Source organism: Nicotiana tabacum, chromosome 21 (assembly GCF_000715075.1).
Source record: "Nicotiana tabacum cultivar K326 chromosome 21, ASM71507v2, whole genome shotgun sequence".
Lineage (NCBI taxonomy): Eukaryota > Viridiplantae > Streptophyta > Magnoliopsida > Solanales > Solanaceae > Nicotiana > Nicotiana tabacum.
In genome coordinates this window covers 51,415,636-51,438,703 of record NC_134100.1, presented here as the reverse complement: position 1 = coordinate 51,438,703, position 23,068 = coordinate 51,415,636, and the positions used below count along the sequence as shown (strand labels likewise).

The following is a 23,068-nucleotide window of genomic DNA, read 5'->3' as shown; positions in this document are numbered from 1 at the left end:
TTCAAAATATTAGAATTTTTCTATCAATTTATTACAATATCAAAAATAATAAAATAATTACTACAAATATTATTGTAGTAGATGTCATTTTTAATAAATATTACAAGTCATATTTTAAAATTAAATGGTCATCTTTTAATTCATATCACAGTTTATTAATTACTTGGAAGTCGATAAAATTTATCTCAAAATACAGATCAAATACAATTAAACCCAACGTTCCATCAACATCTAATATGACAACACACTCGATATGACAACGCACTTGATGTGACTTGACATTTGGATGTGACTTGACACCATCTTATCCAACGGGTATAATCTTCTACCTAGTGGGCAATAAATAATATACAGTTTTATCTTCTCCTAAAGCTTAGCTAGTAAGCTAAATATCCTACACTGATATGCATATATACACAAATAAAATACACAGTATACCCATGGTTTTGTCCATCGTTTTGAATCTGTGATTTTATTCGTGATCACATATTTTATTCTTACATTGTCTTTTATTTTCTACTTTGAATAAAGACCATTATTTCTTACGCCATTATAAATCTTAACTAGTAAGCTAGTCATTCTACACTGATATGTATAAATACACGGATAAATAAAAGAGCATACACTGTATTATAGCACATAGTATTAGGGGCACACAGTTTTGCTCATGGTTTGAAGTAGTGGTTTTATTTTTTTACCACATCTTTCATTTTTACATTGTCATTTTATTTTTGATTAAATGAAGGCCACGTGTTTTAACACCATATTACATAAAATATCTAGACACTACACATTTGGGGTGGGGGAGGATTCCATCAACATTTTTTATAAGGGAAAACCTTATCCCTCCTCTCATTGTTTTACCAGGCAGTGGCACCCCCGAATCTCTCTACCCCTTCTCTCATGGCTATCCGCCATCTTTCCTATCTCCTGCGCACACTGCCACTAGATTTCATCACCGGCTGGCTAGTGACTGCTACTTCAACCGCACGCCATCACTGCGTCGTTTGAATCACTACCACAACGCGCCAGAAGTCATGGATAACTTTTAGATCTAGTCGAAATTTATTTTTCGGCATAATATTGAACGTATCTTCTCTTTTGGCCGTTGTTCCGGTGCTGTGGCCATCGAAGAAACGCCTCCAACCTTGATGACGTTGGTTGATTTTACTGTTAAGCTGGTAATCATCAGATCTAGCCGTAGCTTATTGTTTCCGGTGACGTTTTGCATTTGCTTCCTCCATCAGAAAATAAAGACCAAAAGTTAAGACCAAACGTCGGCGATATCATTGCCTCTCATTGTTGATGTATCCCTATTTGTGGGATGTGGACTATTACTATTTTATTATCTAATAAATCTTGTGCCCTTAATATTCCGGCGACCTAATCGGAAAGTTTTAAATTCCGGCGACCCCTAACTGCTTTTAGCCTCTGTAAAGATTACTTGGTGTTAAAAGTTTAATTTCTTATTTACATCCTTATTGAGCCTTTGCTGCCTAATCCCAAATGATGGGCGTTCGTTCCACTGATAATGTTGTTGTAACTTTGTCTCTACCATTTTATCGACAGTGGTTGCTCATTTGCCTTTATTGTTATCTCGTTCGATTTTGTTTTCTCATTGTTTCTCCGTTTGTAAGTTGTTTTGTAAATTGCAAAAATATTGAGGCCATGAACCTCCGATTGACCCTCTGAATCGGGCCCGAAAATAAAGAGGCGATGACGATAACTTATCGAAAAGAGAAAGACGAGAACGTGATGAACTAACACTTTGGACAGCGACACGGTTGGCTACCGTAGTCGCAACCAGGGGGTTCTCGTTTTCATTTCTAGACGAAAATCGAATATACAATACGAACCTCCCAAAAATATATTTCAAACTATTTTCAAAAAAAAATTCCAAAAAGATTTCAAAAAGTCATTTTCAAAAAACATATCATTTTGTTAGTTTGTTTTTTTATCATGTTATTTACTAACATGTTTCTCTTCTTTCTTTGCGAGGTACTTTACTTGTAGAGCTTTGAGGAGTAAACTCGGAGATATAAAGATAAATTCCCGTCACATTTCCCGATTTCCCGATTCGTACTTTCCGTTCTCAGATGTACTCAAATACAAGTATAGTCGAAATCTACTTAGAATATTGCTTTACTTATCCTTTTAGGTATTTATCTGCTCTATCTATCACACATAGAAAATCATGTGTAGATAAAAAATAATTTTAGCCGTCTAGCCTTAGCTAACAATAGTTCACATCAAATACTTAGGCCTTAGACATGTTCTTGTAATTGGTTTGATTACTTGATTTGTGTTCACGTAGTTAATCCAACTAGTTAGTTTAACTCGAGTAAATTTGAGATTGTGAATAATTTAGTTGTGTTTAGTACAAATTTTAAAATATTTAATTATCATTATATTTTTCTCTACTCTTACCATATCTTATACTGTGACACTTAGATTCATGTCTGTGAATATTTCTTTGGCTAACAATGTGATTTAAAGTAATAGCCTTAGGTAAAGTTTTAATCATAGGTATTTAATTTATTTATTTTTAAACGTACTTTTTCATTAAAAAATAATTCTTTTCTTGTATATCATTGACAAACCTTTCATGTTCCCTATTTATTCTTTACTCAACTAACCCTTTAGGATAGAACCTTAGACATCCTATCATATAAGATTTATTTAGATAATTCTTTCTTATGCCCCCCACAATTTATGATAAAAAAAATTATTTTATTTGATTGTTTCTTTAATTTAATTGATAGCTAATTATTCAAAGGTAACTCTTTACCTTTATTTACATAAGACTAACCTTCTATATTCACTTGGCTTTAATTATAAATCAAAGTTTTCTTTATACTTTAGTTCGAATCCAATTCTTTCAATCAAACCCCAAAGATTTTTGTTTATTAATTTACTTTGCATATCCTATTGTATATATTTTTCTACAAATAAAATAGTCCCGGTTTAAATATTTATTCGTTGCATGACAATTACATTGGCTACTCTTGATAGGAATTCTATGTGAGGTAGTTAATCATTCTTTTGAACCTTCCCTCATATATTTGATTAAGTCTGCGGGACATACATTTTTGTTGATCTTGAGGGATGCCTAACCCCTTTCCCTCTAGATAATTTGAACTCTTACTTGGAATCTTAACGGTTTCGCAGACCATAATAGTGTAAATTTGTAACGACCAGACCGGTTGTTCTGAGCAATTGTATTTCGTTTGGTGGTTCAAGGGCATCCGTAGCTTCATATGATATATTATGACTTATGTGTATCATCGGAGTTTTTTAGTGGTTCGGGATTGATTTAGAAGAATGATTCTCAACTAGGAAGTTTTAAGTTGGAAGAGTTTACCAAGTTTGGCTTTCGTGTATTTGACCTCAGATCGAAATTTTGAGGTTTCATTAGGTCCGAATGGTGATTTTGGACTTGGATGTATGCCTGGATTTGCATTTGGATGTTTTTAGAATGTTTGGTACTAATTAGCGTAAGTTGGCAATTTGAAGGATTGAAAAGTTCATAGGTTTGACCGGGAGTTGACTTTGATGATATCGGTTTTGGATTGTTGTTCTGAAAATTGGACTAGGTTTGTTATGTCCTTTTGAACTTGTGTGCAAAATTTGAGGCCATTCCGAGTTAATTTGATATGGTTCGACATGAATTTTAGAAGTTGAAAGTACAAAAGTTCATTAAGTTTGATTTGAGGTGCGATTCATGATTTTGATGTTGTTATGTACAATTTGAGGCCTCGAATGATCCGTGTTATATTTTGGGACTTGTTGATACGTTCGGATGGGGTCTCGAGGAGCTCGGGTGAGTTTCGGGATGATTTCAGATCATCTTGGAGGATGATTTCATTGCTGGCTTTTGCTGGTTTTTGATGCCTCAATTGTTCTTCGCGATCGCGAAGATGTATCCGCGATCGCATAAGTTAAGTCTAGCGCTTGGTGATTTTCTTCATCGCGTTCGTGTCGTAGGTCGCGTTCGCGGAGCGTTGGCACAGTGGGATCACATTTGCGTTGGGCAGCTGGGAGCTGGAGAACTCTTCTTCGCGTTAGCGTGTCGTAGGTCGCGTTCGCGGAGCGTTGGCATCTGTGCGCATTGCGTTTGCATGGTCTGTTTCGCAAACGCGTAGAGTATTTCAGGCTAGTGTGATTTTTTCTTCTTCGCTATCGCGAGGGTCATGCCGCGATCACGATGCATATAACTGGATACTGATTATAAAGTACTCTATTTCGGACCTTGAGCTCATTTTATCACATTTTGAGTTGGGGAACTCTGATTTGGGAGATTTGTTAGAGGATTTTCTACTCGGGTTTTATTATATTACATGATTCCATCTTCGATTTGTGCATTTGATTGATGATTGTAAAAGACAAATTGGGGGGATTTTGTCTAAATTTTCCTAAAGTGAATAATTGGGTTTTGAACATCGATTCGAAGTCGGATTTAAATGAAATTACTATGGTTGGGCTCTTAATTGAATAAATTGTCGGAATTTTTGAGTTTTATCAGATTCGAGATGTGGGCCCGAGTTGACTTTGAGTATTTGGTTAAATATTCGACTTTTATTATTTGGGTTTACTTCCTTTTGCATTATTTGATGATTTTGAGTTGTTTTTGGCTACTTTCGAGCCGTTCGAAGGTCGATTCGCATAGGATGGCGTTTCTAGAGTATTGTTGGGCTTGCTCGGTATTTGATTTGGCTTGCTTGAGGTAAGTATCTTATTGTTAATCTGAGGTTGATAAAAGAGAGTCGCTACCTAATATTTAAAGGTATATTAGGGTACCTATAAGTCTGTAAGTTTATTATCTTAATAGTCTTCTAACCATTGAGATTTGGATAAGGGTTCTAGTTATTCTAAGGGGAAGGTGTTATGCATCTCTTAAAATCCATCTGAGGTGGCTCCTTAAACTTAGGGTAGATTTGGGAAAAGGAAAATCTATATTCTGCTCAGTTTAATGTCTAAAATGGCTAAATAAGATTTGTAAAGAATGTTTTGAAACCTTGTTCGAAAACTCGTTGTTTTGGAAAAGTTGTGAATTCTATTTGAAAAGAGAGATATTATTTGTGAGGTTGTGTAAGTTGTAAAGCAAAAGTTTTATCCGGTGGAAATGTGTCTCTAATTGGAATAACTTTGTCTTTGAAGATAATTTTAGCGAGAAAGTTTTGTGCTTAAAACTTGTCGATGTTTGTTATAGCAAACTTGAATGTGCGACTGCTTTTAATTTTGAAAATAGTCTGTTATCGTTTATGATCTTCTTTGAAGTTTCAAGGAGCGTTAGTTTTGGTTCTCAAATCTGTTAATCATTAAACGCTGAAAATCATTAGTGATAAACGTGAGTAAATAGTTTATTTAATCACCTGGTTGTCGTCCTATAGCGGCTACATGTGGTCGACCGATCCTGGAACCCTACCTGTTGATGCAATGGCGGTGGTGATGAGATAGTGAGGCAAAATCTTGTGATATATTTGCAGAGCTGTTGCTGAGTCCTCTAGTCCGGTCAATCCTTCTCTACTAGGTCTGGCCAACTCGTCCTCCTCGTTGATCCACACGAAGTACTCGGGCGTGCACCAAGGATTTTTTCCCATTGGCATCATGATCAAGTCGTGCCATTCATCTTGGATCATCCTCACCCTCGAGATTAGAATTTGTCCATTGTAATCATCTTCGTACAAAGTTGTTCTTGACAAGAGGGGCACGTGTTGAATCAGACCAACACTATAAGAAAAACAGTCATTTGCGACAGGAAAACTAGTCCCTAAAAGTGTGATTCTGGTCCTTGAAGTACAATAACGACCAGTAAAATCTGGTCGCCGCTCGTCGCTAGAGGCTCCGCCGCTAAAGGCCAATAACGACGAGTTTGAGGAGCTGGTCCTTAAGGAGTTGTAACGAGTAGAAAAGTTCTAGTCCCTAAAATAGTTTTAGGGACCACAAATCTGGTCCTTAAGTACTTTTATTTTGGTCCTTAAGCGTAGACCAGTTGCTGTATACCATATTTAGTAACCAGTTCTACTGGCCCCAGTAATTATTTTTTATAAATTATATTATTTTTAGAGTAGAAAATCACATGCACATAACAAAAATTTCAACAAAATCATGCTTTCATATACAAATATACAAATGTACATGTATAAAATTGGATATGAATTACAAAAAAGTGTATTACATCCCATTGGTAATTGTATAACCATGAGTCATGTCACCGTGTTGTTTACACAATATTTTAGTAAAAATAACTTTTTTTCTAATTTGTAATGACCCGGTCGGTCGTTTTGAGTGTATGAGCCCCGATTCCCTATTTACTATTTTTTCCGTATCTGTTTTTGCTTAAGTGACTTGCTGGGAGGTCTTATTTTTGGTTTCGGAGTGTTTTGGGATACTTAGTCCCTAAAACCGAAGCTTAAGTCTCAGGATTTTGATTGTAGTCGGAAGTGTGTGAAGACGACTCTGGAATGGAGTTTTGTCGGTTCCGTTATCTCCGTTAGGTGATTTTGGACTTAGGAGCGTGTCCGGACTGTGAATTTGAGGTCTGTAGCTAATTTAGGCTTGAAATGGCGAAAGTCGAATTTTGGGAAGTCTGACCGGGGGGTCGAATTTTTTATATCGGGGTCGGATTCCGATTCCGAAAGTTGAAATAGGTGCGTAATATTGAATAAGACTTGTGTGCAAAATTGGAGGTCAATCGGACGTGGTTTGGTAGGTTTCGGCGTCGTTTGTGTAATTAGAAAGTTTAGAAGTTCTTTAGGCTTGAATCCGGGTGTAATTGGTGTTTTGATGTTGTTTTGAGTGATTCGAAGGCTCAACTAAGTTCGTATGGTATTTTAGGATTGGGTGGTATACTTGGTTGAGGTCTCGGGAACCTCGGGTGAGTTTCGGATGCTTAACGGATCATTTTTGGACTTGGCTTGATAGTTGAAGTTCTGGTTTCAGCAGGTTCTGGTTTTCTTGTACGCGATCGCAGGGATTCATTCGCGATCACGTAAGCTTATTTGGGGAAGAGGTGAGTTTGTTCTATGTGATCGCAAGGCTAGGAACACGATCGCGTATGTGTGCGAAGATGTGCTTTGCGAACGCGTGGCTAAGGTCGCGTTTGCGTAGAAGGATTTGAGCAGGAGGGGAGGTGTGGCCAATGCTCTATGCGATCGCGTGAGGAAGGATGCAATCCCGTAGGTATGAGAGGCAGTGATCTGCGATCTCATGGATGATTCCACATTTGCGTAGTGTAAAAATGTGGGGTAGCATAGTTGTGCTTCTCGATCGCGAGGAATGTTCCGCGATCATGATGAATGATATCTGGGCAGGTAGTATTAATTTCAAAAACGGGGGTTTGAACCCATTTTACACATTTTGAGCTAGAGAACACGGAATTGGGCAATTCTTGAAGGGATTTTCGTGGAGTTGATTGGTGTAAGTGATTCTTACTTGGTTTTGGTTAAATCCCATGATTTCATCTTTAGTTTTATCATCTAATTTGTGATTTTGGGTGAGAAATTGGGAAAAAAGAGGAAGAACTCTTGAGTTGGAATTTTTAGATTTTGAATGGATTTTTTTAATCGGATTTAAGTAAATTTGATATGGTTAAATGGACTTTCGGGTTTTGTGACTTTTGTTGGGTTTCGAGACGTGGGCCGAGTTCGGGTCGATTTCGGATTTTTGGCTTAATTTAGTACTTTTCTTGTGGAATTGATCCCTTTAGCTTATATTGATTATATTGTTCTACTTTTGGCTAGATTCGGGACGTTTGGAGACCGTTTTGAGAGGCAAAGACATTTCAGAGTATAGATTTGCTCGATTTGAGGTAAATAATAGTTTTAAATCTGGTCCTGAGGGTATGAAACCTCACATTTTGGTATGATATGATTGTTTTAGAGGTAACGCACATGCTAGGTGATGGGCGTGTGGGCGTGCACCGTGGGGGGATTGTGACTTGGTCCATCCCGCGAGACTGTAAAGTCGAATAGCTCATTGTTAATTTCATGTTCCCTCTGTCTTCTAGAAATTTGACTGCCATTCATGTTGGAAACCATGCTTAGGCCATATTGTTATCACTGTTAGGACCCGTAGCGGTCGAGTACTTATTGGATTGACTGCTAACTTTTGTCTTGTACTCAGTTCAAGTCTTACTTGTGTGTTATATCTCTGTTCCCTCTCATTTCTAGTTGATACTTGTTGTTTTCTCTGTTTGGGCTGATTATTATGATATTCTGTGAGCCCGAGGGGCTGGAGAGGTCAGTGACTGAGGTAGGGCATGCGTGTCGAGCTGTGAGCTATGTGAGGGCATATGGATAGGGTTTTACGCCGCAACGAGTCTTATGGTTATTTATGGATTGTGGATCGGGTTGCACGCCGCAACGAGCCTTATGGCTACTTATATGATTGGGTCGGGCTGCACGAAGCAGCAATATAGCGCTTGGGCTGAAAGGAGCCCCTCCGGAGTCTACACACCCCCAGTGAGTACAGGTACCTATTGAGTGTGAATACTGAGGGCTGAGAGCCGAGTGATTAAGCTGTTGTGACGAGTTGAGTGTCTATTGCCTTGAGAGGTGGTACTTGTTTTTCATTTGTTGATGCACTTAGTTACTATCTGTCATTGTTGTGAAATTTCTGAAAGATTCAATATCCTGATTACCTGCACTGTAACTATGTAAACTGATTTGACTTGAACTGTCAGATTTGAAAGCATGTCTACTCTTTGCTGGAATTATTGAAAATGAACTGTAATTGTATAGCTTGTCACTACCTTCTCAGTTCCTTATTTATTTCTGTTACTTGCTAAGTTGGTTGTATTCATGCTACACCCTACACTTCATGTTCAGATCCAAGTGCGTTTGATCACGGAGGTCGTTGAATTCGTGTGCGATCGAGTATCGGAGACTACGAGGTAGCTATCGGCATCCGCAGACCTTGTATTAGACTGGATATCTAGATGCTCATAACTCAGTGACACCCCGATGTCGGGCTATTTTTCTGCACTTATGTTTTTTGGGTTTTACTTCATTTTTATGAAAAACTCTGGTTATTTTAAATGTCTTAATTCATTTCTGTTAAATGTTGAAAGTGTTTTGGAAATGTCGGCTTGCCTAGTTACACGATAGGCGCCATCACTATGGGTTAGGTTTTGGGTCGTGACAATTTGGTATCAGAGCCTAGGTTACATAGGTCTCACGAGTCATGTGCAGGTTTAGTAGAGTCTTGCGGATCTATACGGAGACGTCTGTACTTATCTACGAGAGTCTGTCGAACCCTTAGGAAACTTCACATTCTTGAATTCTTGTCGTGCGAATCTTTTGATTCTGGTAACTAAATTTCTGTTATTCTAATTCTCTCACAGATGGCGAGGACACATACTACAGGGCAGGATGGACATCCACCAGTATCACCAGTCAGGGCCGTGAGAGGCCGAGGTCGCAGTAGAGGCCGTGGTAGGGGCAGAGGTGCAGCTCGCACCGTAGCTAAGGCAGCACCTGCAGATCCACTAGTTGCCCCATTTCAGGAGTAGGCTCCAGTTATGGATGAGTCAGTGGGACCAGCTCATGAACCACCTGTGCCTATTGTGATTCCAGGCCTTCAGGAGGCCTTAGCTCAGATTCTGACCACGTGTACAAGTCTTGCTCAGGCGGCCTCTGTTCCGGTAGCAGCAGCCACTTCTCAAGCAGGGGGAGGTGCTCAGACTCCCGCCGCCCGCACACCAGAGCAGGTGGTACAGGGATCCAGACACCGGGGGCACCACCAGCCCAGCCGATTGCAGCTGCTCAAGACTATGTGGTTCCTGTCATGCCTGATGATGAGGAGCGTCGATTGGAGAGATTTTTTAGACTCCAGCCTCTATCTTTCAGTGGTACCGAGGGAGAGGATGCACAGGGCTTCTTGGACAGGTGTCAGAGGATACTCCGTACATCAGGTATTCTAGAGACCAGTGGGGTCTCGTTCACTACTTTTTAATTCTCTGGGGCTGCCTTCAGTTGGTGGGAGGCTTACGAGAGGCGTAGGCCGGTCGGCGCAGCACCCCTTACCTGGCAGCAGTTCTCCGGTCTATTGCTGGAGAAGTTTGTGCCTCAGTCCCGTAGAGAGGAGCTGCGTAAGCAGTTCGAGCAACTTCGTCAGGGTGATATGTCCGTGACGTAGTATGAGACGAGATTTTAAGAGTTGGCCCGTCATGTTATCTGGTGGGTTCCCACAGACAGGGAGAGGATCAAGAGATTCAAAGATGGCCTCACCTTTCATCTACGATTGCTTATGACTAGAGAGAGAGAGTGTCTGGTGCTACTTTCAACGAGGTTGTTGACATTGTTCATCAGATTGAGATGGTTCGCATCCAGGAGCGGGTTGAGAGGGAGGCCAAGAGGCCTCGTGGTCAGGGTGGATTTAGGGGTGTTCCTTCTGGGGGCAGTTCCACCATAGTAGGGTCGTCCTTTCAGACATGCTCAGACGGCTCGCCTAGTTCACCGTGGTGCATCATCTGGCCATGGTTCACACAGTTATCAGCAGGGCCATTCATCTCTCAGTGCCCTCCCAGCTCAGAGTTTGTCCCGTGCTCCATCGGGTCAGGGTTTATCTATGCCAGGTCCTTCTGCCTATTATCCCAGTGCTCGAGGCTCCCTTCAGTCTCCAGCACCAGCATCGAGGAATTGTTATGAGTGTGGAGAGTTTGGCCACATCAGGAGGCATTGTCCCCGTCTTACAGGAGGTCCGGCTCAATAGAGGAGCCAGTCTCTGACATCAGCACCAGTTTCTTTACCACCCGCTCAGCCAGCTTAGGGTGGAGCCCAATCAGCTAGGGGTCACCCGATCAGGGGGCGGCCAGGCCCATTTATATGCTCTTCCTGCCAGACCATATGCCATTGCTTCGGATGCTGTGATTACAGGTATTGTCTCAGTTTGCTATAGTGATGCCTCAGTATTATTTGACCCTGGTTCCACTTATTCATATTTGTCCTCGTATTTCGCTCATTATCTGGATATGCTCCTCGAGTTTCTAAGTTTTATTTGTTCATGTGTCCACTCCAGTAGGCGATACTATCATTGTGGACCGTGTATATCGGTCATGTGTGGTGACTATTGGGAGCCTGGAGACTTTAGTAGATCTCTTATTGCTTAGTATGGTCGATTTTGAGGTGATTTTGGGTATGGATTGGCTGTCTCCATGTCATGCTGTTCTAGATTGTCATGCTAAGACCGTGACGTTAGCAATGCCGGGGTTGCCGAGGGTTAAATGGAGTGGCTCTATAGACTATGTTCCCAGTAGAGTGATTTCATACTTGAAATCTCAGCGGATGATTGAGAAAGGTTGTCTATCTTATCTGTCCTTTGTGATGGATGTTAGTGCAGAGGTCCCTACTATTGATTTTATTCCTGTGGTGTGAGATTTTTCGAATGTGTTTCCTGCAGACCTGTCGGGCATGCCGCCCGACAGGGATATTGATTTCGGTATTGATTTGGTGTCGGGCACTCAGCCTATTTATATTCCACCGTATCGTTTGGCACCGGCGGAGTTGAAGGAGAAAATTCAGGAACTCCTTGATAAAGGGTTTATTCGGCCTAGCGTGTCACCTTGGGGTGTACCAGTTCTATTTGTGAAGAAGAAGGTGGTACTATGAGAATATGCATTGATTACAGACAGTTGAACAAGGTCACAATCAAGAACAAGTATCCTTTGCCGCGTATTGATGATTTGTTTGACCAGCTTCATGGAGCGATGGTGTTCTCCAAGATTGATTTGAGGTTAGGATATCACCAGCTGAAGATTCGGGACTCAGATATTCTTAAGATAACTTTCAAGACCCGATATGACCATTATAAGTTCCTTGTGATGTCTTTTGGGTTGACCAACACCCTAGCAGCGTTCATGCATCTGATGAACAGTGTGTTTCAGCCATATTTTGACTCGTTCCTCATTGTACTCATTGATGATATCCTGGTGTACTCTCGTAGCCAGGAGGAGCATGCCCATCATTTGAGGATTGTGTTACAGCGATTGAGGGAGGAGAAGCTTTATCCAAAGTTCTCCAAGTGTGAGTTTTAGCTCGGTTCAGTGGCGTTCTTGGGGCACGTGGTGTCCAGTGAGGGTATTCAGGTGGATCCGAAGAAGATAGAGGCGGTGCAGAGTTGGCCCAGACCTTCCTCAGCCACAGAGATTCGGAGCTTTCTTGGGTTGGCAGTCTATTACCGTCGTTTTGTGGAGGGTTTCTCATCTATTGCATCGCCCTTGACCAAATTAACCCAAAAGGGTGCTCCTTTCAGGTGGTCGAAGGAGTGCAAGGAGAGCTTTTGGAAGCTCAAGACTACTTTGACCACGGCTCCAGTTCTAGTCCTACTATTAGTTTCTGGCTCTTACACATTGTATTATGATGCCTCGAGGATCGGCATTGGGTATGTTCTTATACATAGAGGTAGAGTGATTGCTTATGCCTCGCGCCAGTTGAAGCCCCATGAGAAGAACTATCATGTCCACGACCTTGAGTTAGCAGCTATTGTTCAGGCCTTGAAGATTTGGCGGCATTATTTGTACGGTGTCCATTGTGATCATCGGAGTTTGCAACATCTGTTCAAACAGAAGGATCTTAACTTGCATCAGCGGAGGTGGTTGGAGCTTCTTAAGGACTATGATATCACCATTTTGTACCATCCCGGGAAGGCCAATGTAGTGGTGGATGCCTTGAGTTGCCAGACGGAGAGTTTGGGGAGCTTAGCATATCTTCCAGCAGTAGAGAGGCCATTGGCATTGAATGTTCAGGCCTTAGCTAGTCAGTTTCTTAGATTGGATATTTTTGAGCCGAGTCGAGTATTGGCTTGTGTGGTCTCTCGAACTTCTCTTTCTGATCGTATCACGGAGCATCAGTATGAGGACTCCCATCTGCTTGTCCTTAAGGACACGGTGATGCTAATGAGCTCACTATTGGGGAGTATGGTGCATTGAGGATACAAAGGCAGGCTATGTGTGCCCAATGTAAATGGTTTGCGTGAGTTGATTCTTCAGGAGGCTCAAAGTTCGTGGTATTCTATTCATCCGGGTGCCGCGAAGATGTATCAGGACTTGAGATAGCATTACTGGTGGAGGAGAATGAAGAAGGACATAGTGGAGTATGTAGCTCGGTGCCTAAATTGCCAGCAGGTGAAGTATGAGTATTAGTGACCAGGTGGGTTGCTTCAGAAGTTAGAGATTCCAGAATGAAAATGGGAGCGGGTCACTATGGATTTCGTTGTTGGGCTTCCGCGGACTCAGCAGAAGTTTGATGCAATTTGGGTGATTATGGACCGGCTGACCAAGTCATCTCATTTCATTCCTGTGATGACTACCTATTCTTCCAAGCAGCTGGCTCGAGTGTATATCCGCGAGATCGTCAGGCTTTATGGCATACCGGTATCTATCATCTCTGACCGGGGTACGCAATTTACATCAAGGTTCTGGAGGATCGTACAACATGAGTTGGGTACTCGGGTGGAGTTGAGCGAATCATTTCACCCTCAGACAAATGCACAGTCCGAGCGCACTATTTAGATATTAGAGGATATGCTCCGTGCATGTGTGATGGAGTTTGGGGGGTTCATGGAATCAGTTCTTGCCTCTAGCGAAGTTTTCTTACAACAACAGTTATCAGTCGAGCATCCAGATGGCACCGTATGAGGCTCTGTATGGTAGGAGGTGTAGGTCTCCAGTGGGTTGGTTCAAGCCGGGCGAGGCTAGATTATTGGGTACAGACTTGGTTCAGGATGCTCTGGAGAAGGTTAGGGTAATTCAGGATAGACTACGCATAGCCCAGTCCAGACAGAAGAGTTATACGGATCGGAAGGTTCGCGATGTTGCATTCATGGTTGGAGAGCGGGTCTTTCTCCGGGTGTCACCCATGAAGGGTGTTATGAGGTTCGGAAAGAAGGACAAGCTGAGCCCGAGGTTTACTGGTCCATTTGAGGTATTGCGACGTGTTGGGGAGGTTGCTTACGAGCTGGCCTTACCTCCCAGTCTAGCAGGAGTTCATCCAGTATTCCATGTTCTATGCTCCGGAAGTATCACAACGATCTGTCTCACGTGTTGGATTTCAGCTCAGTCCATTTGGACAAGGATTTATGTTATGTTGAGGAGCCGATGGCGATCTTAGATAGGCAGGTTCGAAAGCTGAGGTCGAAGAGTACTGTTTCTGTGAAGGTTCAGTAGAGGGGTCAGCCGGTCGAGGAGGCGACTTGTGAGACCGAGCACGATATGCGCAGCCGTTATCCTCATCTTTTCACTACTTCAGGTATGTCTCTATGCTCGTTCGAGGATGAATGATTATTTTAAGGGGGGAGGATGTAACGACCCGACCAGTCGTTTTGAGTGTATTAGCCCCGATCCCCTATTTATTATTTTTTCCGTATCTGTTTTTGCTTAAGTGACTTGCCGGGATGTCTTGTTTTTGGTTTCGGAGTGTTTTGGGACACTTAGTCCCTAAAACCGAAGTTTAAGTCTCAGGATTTTGACCGTAGTCGGAAGTATGTGAAGATGACTCTGGAATGAAGTTCTGTCAGTTTCGTTAGCTCCGTTGGGTGATTTTGGACTTAGGAGCATGTCCGGACTATGAATTTGAGGTCTGCAGCTAATTTAGGCTCTAAATGGCAAAAGTCGAATTTTAGAAAGTTTAACCGGAGGGTTGACTTTTTGATATCGGGGTCATATTCCGATTCTGAAAGTTGGAATAGGTCCATAATGTTGAATAAGACTTGTGTGCAAAATTTGAGGTCAATAAGTCATGGTTTGGTAGGTTTCGGCGTCATTTGTGGAATTTGAAAGTTTAGAAGTTCTTTAGGCTTAAATCCGGGTGTAATTGGTGTTTTGATGTTGTTTTGAATGATTCGAAGGCTCGACTAAGTTCGTATGGTGTTTTAGGATTGGGTGGTATATTTGGTTGAGGTCCTAGGGACCTCGGGTGAGTTTCGGATGCTTAACGGATCATTTTTGGACTTAGCTTGATAGCTGAAGTTCTGGTTTTAGCAGGTTCTGGATTCCTTATACGCGATCCCAGGGATTCATTCGCGATCGCGTAAGCTTATTTGGGGCAGAGGTGAGTTTGTTATATGCGACCGCAGGGTTAGGAACATGATCGCGTATGTGTGCGAAGATGTGCTTCGCAAACGCGTGGCTAAGGTCACGTTCGCGTAGAAGGATTTGAGCAGAAGGGGAGGTGTGGCCAATGCTCTATGCGATCGCGTGAGGAAGGATGCGATCGCGTAGGTATGAGAGGTAGTGATCCGCGATCGCGTGGGTGATTCCGCATTCGCATAGGGTAAAATATGGGGTAGCATAGTTGTGTTTCGCGATCGCGAGGAATGTTCCGCAATCGCGATAAAGGATATCTGGGCAGGCAGTATTAATTTCAAAAATGAGGGTTTGAACCCATTTTACACATTTTGAGATAGAGTACACGGAATTGCGCGATTCTTGAAGGGATTTTCATGGAGTAGATTGGGTTAAGTGATTCTTACTTGGTTTTGGTTAAATCCCATGATTTCATCTTTAATTTTATAATCCAATTTGTGATTTGGGCTGAGAAATTGGGAAAAGAGGAAGAACTCTTGAGTTGGGATTTTGAGGTTTTGAATGGGATTTTGTTATCGGATTTGAGTAAATTTGGTATGGTTAGACTCGTGAGTGAATGGGCTTTCGGGTTTTGTGACTTTTGTCTGGTTTCGAGATGTGGGCCTAGGGGCCGGGTTCGGGCCGATTTTGGAATTTTGGCTTAATTTAGTACTTTTCTTGTGGAATTGATCCCTTTAGCCTATACTGATTGTACTGTTCCACTTTTGGCTAGATTCGGGACGTTTGGAAACCGATTTGAAAGGCAAAGACATTTCGGAGTAGAGATTTGCTCGGTTTGAGGTAAGTAATAGTTTTAAATCTGATCCTGAGGGTATGAAACCCTGGATTTTGGTATGATGTGACTGTTTTGGAGGTGACGCACATGCTAAGTGACGGGCGTGTGGGCGTGCATCGTGGGAGATTGTGACTTGGTCCGTCCCGCGAGACTGTAAAGTCGAATAACTCATTGTTAATTTCATGTTCCCTCTGTCTTCTAGAAATTTGACTGCCATTCATGTTAGAAACCATGCTTAGGCCATATGTTATCATTGTTGGGACCCGTAGCGGTCGAGTACTTATTGGATTGACTGCTAATTTCTATCTTGTACTCAGTCACAATCTTTGTGTGTTATATCTCTATTCCCTCTCATTTCTTGTTGATACTTGTTGTATTCTCTGTTTGGGTTGATTATTATGATATTCTGTGAGCCCGAGGGGCTGGAGAGGTTAGTGACTGAGGTAGAGCCCGAGTGTCGAGTTGTGAGCTATGTGATGGTATATGGATCGGGTTGCACGCCGCAACGAGCCTTATGGCTATTTATGGATTATGGATCGAGTTGCACGCCGCAACGAGCCTTATTGCTAATTATATGATTGGGTCAAGCTGCACGCCACAACGATATAGCGCTTGGGTTGAAAGGAGCCCCTCCGGAGTCTGCACACCCCCAGTCAGCGCAGGTACCTATTGAGTGTGAGTATTGAGGGCTGAGAGTCGAGTGATTGAGTTATTGTGACGAGTTGAGTGTCTGTTGTCTTGAGAGGTGGTACTTGTTTTTCATTTGTTAATGCACTTAGTTGCTATCTATCATTGTTGTGAAATTTCTGAAAGATTCTATATCCGGATTACCTGCACTGTAACTATGTAAACTGATTTGACTTGAACTGTCGGATTTGAAAGCATGTCTACTCTTTGCTGGAATTATTGAAAATGAACTGTAATTGTATAGCTCGTCACTACCTTCTCAGTTCCTTATTTATTTCTGTTACTTGCTGGGTTGGTTGTACTCATGCTACACCTTGCACTTCATGTGCAGATCCAGGTATGTTTGATCACGGAGGTCATTGAGTTCGTGCGCGATCGAGTATCGGAGATTACGAGGTAGCTGCCGGCGTCCGCAGACCTTGTCTCTCCTTTTATGTTTTCTTTTTTTTATTGTATTGATACTTAGATACTATTTGTATTAGACTGGATATCTAGATGCTCATGACTCAGTGACACCCCGATATCGGGCTATTTTTCCGCACTTATATTTTGGGTTTTACTCCGTTTTTATGAAAAATTTCGGTTATTTTAAATGTCTTAATTCATTTCTGTTAAATGTTGAATGTATTTTAGAAATGTCGGCTTGCCTAATATCACGATAGGCGCCATCACGACGGGTTAAGTTTTGGGTCGTGATATAACTATCCTTGCAAGTGATAAAGAATACTACATGAAGTCTTCAAAACTTGCATCTTGACTTATAAGTTCAACTCTTCAAACCCTGTAAAAAATAAAAAGTAGAAAATTATGAAGATCATATTATGTATTTGAAAGATAACAACAATGAGAGGAACACCTGAATATTGCACACTTTCTTCTCCTTAAAAGCATGTCATTTACATATATAATCCAATTGCACTTTTTCAAATATAGATTAGTGTAAAATAGCCTATCAATATTTACGAAACACATTATCCGAGTAACAATACTTTCACAAGTTTTAATAATGTACATACCTTTAACCAATATGCAGTGAATCGTATTTCCTCCGGTGAGACAATCTGGAAGTAATTAAATATAGTTTAGATCTTGAAAATCAGTTTGTGCTCAACACATAAATTATAAACCGATATATATTGTATAAAAACGTTTACTTAGCACAACTTCATGGCCAATGATAGTGACTAACACACTCAAGCAATTCAAGGAGGAAAGACTTCTTCATGTGCCATTTCAAGAATATGAATAAAGGAAAGAGTAAAACTATTGTTAACCATGTAATCAATAATTTTGAGAGCTAGATATTGAGCAAATTACATAACTAAGAGCCCAAGACAAAAGGCATTATACAATATGGAGGATGAAGCTGAAACCACTGACCATTCTCCATACATGTCTTTGTTCAAATAAAATAATTAGTCTATAGCTATCATTAGTCATAACCTAAGAACTCCAATGAAGATGTTCCTTAAGAACTATTTATTTGAAACTATCAAAGTAGATGCTGAGAATTACAGTAAGAAACTTTTATTTACCTGCCATACATATTGATATTTCCTCCAAAGCTTGACCAAAAAAAAGGACGTCATGAAAGTTCCATTCACAACCCATCTCAGGGTCATAATAGATACCTTATCAAATTAGACACAGGGACTAGACTAACTGTGTGAGATAATTATACCGGGGCTATTAGCTCTGACAATGATGAATCACGAGAATCGAATTAACCAATAAATAAATTATACCCATAACAGAACTGCAACAAAATGATAAGAATAATTATGTTCCTCCAATGTAAAGACAGAGATCCATTTTCAATGGCCAATGTGAACAAATATCTGGCGATAATAACAACTTTTAGTTAAAGTAAGATGCAATTGTCCTTCTTGAAATATTTTAAACTGCACCACTCAGCCTCTTTCCTTCCTATTATTTACTTCGTGAGGTTGAAGTAAGATGCAATTGCCTTGAAATTTTTAAATTTTGGTAATATTTGCTCCTTGTTGTGTTTTTTACTGTGACAAGCTTAAATGAAGTGACACAAACAATTTATAATGCCCAAAACAACCAACATATTCTCAAAACATAGAACAAACATAAATATTAAGATTGATGAAGCATTAGAGTTAAATTTCATAAATCAATCACCCAATGAAGGTATTGCCAAACAACTTTATTGAATTAAATTTGGGTTTAACATTGTCTTCTAATTCAATTAAAATAAGCTAAAAGATATTGAGATTGACAAAATACGATGTTTGTGAGCTAAGAGATTGACCTCATGTGTAATCTGATGTTGCAATCTTAAAGAAGGTTTCTCTTGTCGATATCAACTACTACATCTCATCTTCCACAAGTTCCGACAAATGACTACGGGTAAGCATTGTATAATCAATTTTTGAAGAGGATTTTTGAATACTTCAAACCACCCGTTGTGAAAAAATATATTATAAATGCGTAGTGTGTGAAGATTGCAATATATTATAAATAGCTAATAGAAAGTGTAGTAGAGTAAGCTATTGTTATGTTGAGCTTTATATTCTCTCATCTGACTCTGTTTCATCTCCTTTTATGTTCTCTCTATCAGTTGGTTTCCATTAATGTTCAATTTCTCTCTCTCTCTCTCTCTCTCTCTCTCTCTCTCTCTCTCTCTCTCTCTCTCTCTCTCTCTCTCTCTCTCTCTCTCTCTCTCTCTCTCTCTATATATATATATATATATATATATATATATATATATATATAAAGTTGGGGATGAGAAATGTGATGTGGCACTTCCTATGACCAGCATTGGTATTTATCTATTTTCTCCCTTTTCTACAATTTCTTATTCATTCTACTACATAACAAACAAACCAATTTGGGAAAAGACTATAGTTTTGCTTCTGAAGGGTCACATTAGTAACGTAAAACACTAACCGTTTGCTTCTGAAAAGTCGCGTTATAATCAATTCCATTTACGCTTCCGTTTCCGGTCGTTCACTGTCTTTTGTCCTCCTCTAATATCTACCCATGCAAAGTGCAACAATTATATTCTAAACAGACCGCCCTATGGGTATGCCTCCAGCTTATTCTGTGTTGCAATATCCTTCTTCTTCAATTCCTAGAATTATTAACAATGATATGATTGCTTAAATTTAAGTATTGATATTATTCTTTGTTGCGCAGTTTTACTTTTGAAGAAATGAAGAGATTTGACCACCACCGGACATAAATTTCGCGGCACAGGCCCCCTCAGGTTCCAGATGCTCATGATTGTTTTGACGTCAATAAATAGACAACGATCATGTATGCATACTCTCCCACTTGAGAATTCATGTTGCCTTAAAAATATTATAAATTGAAGTGTTATTTGGAGAAAATTCTGTTTTAAAAGGCTAGATAAGTTATCCAGAATGATAATTGTCCGCCTCATTCTGTTGGAAAATTTGATAAAAAGGAAGTATTAGAAGTTGAAGTAAAAAGAAGTTAATGCTATATATGCAGATATGAAATTCACTTGGCAATAGGATTCAAAAGAAGATCTCTCTCTCTCTTATTTTGCTGTTTCTTGGGTAAGGGTTATAGCAAACTGAGTTTGCTCTTTTGTCATTGGTGCATTCACAAAGTGACTGGCAGAGTGACAGTTGGAGAGCTCGGAATATGAGATATGTTGGTGAAATTCTTTTTGCTTCATTAAAATTTTCTTCTTCTTTTTCTCAATTTGAATTGAATAATTGTTAACCTTTTTCATCTTTCTACTCTTTATTTAACCGTTTAATGTTGTATACTTTCAAGTACAAAATAATACTTAGGTAATGTATTAGTTATGGTGAGCCAAACATCTAAAGGATTTTGCTGTTTGAACACATCTATTGGGATTCAGGAACGACAGTAGCTTAACTTATGGCCTACTTCGGGGAATTATATTTGATCTAATTTTTTTTTGTATGGAATGAATTAATCATACCGCTTTTGGCCTACTTCGCGAGACTTTTGGACTCATGTGTAGTGTGACAAAAGTCTTGAGTTGATTAGAATTAGGAGTTAAGGTATGTTTTACGTTATAAGAATTCCATTTCTTTTTCGTTCATGATTAGATAATCGAACGAAGAGAGATACTACATGTTCGCCAAGTGTATTCATCTTCAACAGTTATCTTTATGAAATTGTCTTGTATTCACTATAACTGGGAAGCAAGCCATCAAAGCCTTATTCTTCTGGCACATTAATTTCTCATGCCTGTGTTGATCCTCCAATTTATGGTAATTGCTGGAATACATATATAGTTGGGTGCTGAGAGAAAAGGTGGTTAAGTTTTTGCATCTGAACATTTCTTCAGCTCATGATATATAATGCAATCCTACATACATGACAAGACGATTCATTCAAATTTTTTTGCATTGAAAAATGAATAAATTAAATTATATCGCCAATCAATTCCCTGTATCTGCTCATTAGTACTTTTAGTCTCTTTACTTGCATACTATTTTTGTGCTTTTAAGTCTCTTTAGTTACTTTCATTACTGGGAAGTTACAAAGGAAGAAAGAAAAGGAAGAATTGGAAAAAGTAAAATAATCTCAAGTGATTAAAATTAGAGAACCAAGTTATAAAAAGAATTAAAACTTGAAATATATTCCATATTTGGACTTAAGGACTAAATTTTTTTAAATACTCAAATATTATAGAAAAAAATTAGCTCTTTTTATGAGAGAACTAGTTTTAATATAATTAGCCAGCGTGAGTTGTTAATTAGACTGTTTTATAATCATTCTAATACCCTACTGTACATTTTTAAGACCTAACTACTGTGAAAAATTCAGCAATATTGAAGCACTAATAGTACAACCACAAAATATATGATCCATAATTTCTTCACAAGGTCTAACACCACATCATTAGAAGACAAAACAAAATCCAAAGGATTTGATCTTATCATCTGTAGGCAGCTTTCTTTGTAACAAATTCCACATTAGAGAGGACAATTTAAATAGATGAGGCTTCATCAAAGGCATTTTATTCATAAGAGATGGATTTTGACGCTATTTAATGAGGTTTCATGCATTCAAGCAAATAATATTTCTTATAAGTATAGCCAATCCAAACAACCTAGTAATATTTTGATACCAAATGAATTTTAATCCCACCTATCTTAACAGGAAAAATCTAGGAACAAAGTGAGAAAATTTCGCAAGTGACACCACAACATTACATATCTACAATTTCCTTTCCTTTCCTTTCCTAACACAACACATCATATTTGGGTCAAAAAGTTTTTTTTTTCTTTTTAACTACGGAATAATAAAAAAAACAAACTTTTTTGACTATATAACATCTAATTTAATCAACTTTCAGTATTTATTTTCGTTTTCAGGAAGCGCGTTCACAATCCCAAAAATACAAGTGTTTACAGTTGCATTCAAAGGGACATCTCAGCAGAGAAAGACTTCTGTTACCTACATTTCTTTCTTCTCGCGAACAAAACAACTAAAGGGAGATTTTTTTTATTCCCTCATCCTCCTTGCTCTACACCCAATCTTTAAACCTAATCATAGCCGCCATCCTCACATCTCAATACTCCCACTTTAAACCCTACACCGCAACAATAAATATTGAACAGAATCCGTACAAAATATTATCATTCTCTATAATCAATATTCACTAAAATGAAATTTCTAGTCTTCAACCAAAAAGAGAAGAAAAGTGACAAACCTGTTCAAATTGATAACCATGTTATTATCAGTTTCTGAGTCTTCACCCAGTTCAAATAGACATCACGTGAGTCTTCAGCCTTTGAGAGAAAAATTTGAAATAGTTGATTGTTAAGGACTTCATATGCTTTCAGATTAAAAAACACATTGAGAGGATAGGGTTTCGTTTTGGAAAAAATACGAGAGATAGGGGGATGGGGTTGGTGGGGGGTTAATTAATATGCGTATTCTTATTTCATCTAATGAATAGGAGTAATTTTTATATTGGCGCGGTGGCGCTTTTACTCGCCGCTTAACTTAGCTTATTAGGGACGGGCAATTTATCTTTTCAATTAATTTAGAAAATAAAAAGAGAATTAGGGACCGGTCAAAAAACTTGTCCCTATGGGCACACTTTTATGGACCAGATTTCCGCAGTGTTGCTCGCTAATAAACCTTTTTCTTGTAGTGCAAATTACCTTAGAACCCTCTGAGGTGTGTACGGCTGAATTCCTTCCAATCTCACTAACTCGATGTAGTACTTTTCCGGGCTTCTCAAAATTGCCATGCCACTTAGCCACGAAAGTTTCAAGTTCACGAATTCTCCGCTCAAATGGGTCATCATGTCTCGTCACTCCTCTTGCCCATGCAGCATAACCCAATGTCTCATTCTTTCGTTATGGCTCCTGGTCATGTTACCGATGCCAGCAAAATAGTCAATGGTTTCCTACTTGTGAAAGAGATGTTATGCGGCCCATATCTGGAGTAATAAGTTGCAGCCATTGAAAAACCATATCCTTTAGAGCATGCTAACAGTGCCCGGAATGTCTCTGCCAATATCATGGGAACAAGGGTCA

The 23,068-nt window shown here is 39.7% G+C and overlaps 2 long non-coding RNA genes across 2 annotated transcripts; one reads left to right on the top strand and one right to left on the bottom strand.

Annotated features, from left to right (window-relative positions):
• Positions 1-448: 448 nt before the first annotated feature.
• LOC107786718 (uncharacterized) lies at positions 449-17,121 on the top strand. Its single transcript, XR_001648207.2, has 4 exons — positions 449-1,181; positions 2,014-8,893; positions 9,344-10,877; positions 16,876-17,121. It is a non-coding gene; the product is annotated as an uncharacterized LOC107786718 (long non-coding RNA).
• A 9-nt stretch (positions 17,122-17,130) lies between these two features.
• On the bottom strand, positions 17,131-22,518 carry LOC107786719 (uncharacterized). The gene is made up of 3 exons (XR_001648209.2): positions 22,234-22,518; positions 17,561-22,113; positions 17,131-17,325 (listed from the first exon to the last, which is right to left on the bottom strand). It is a non-coding gene; the product is annotated as an uncharacterized LOC107786719 (long non-coding RNA).
• Between the last annotated feature and the right edge of the window lie 550 nt (positions 22,519-23,068).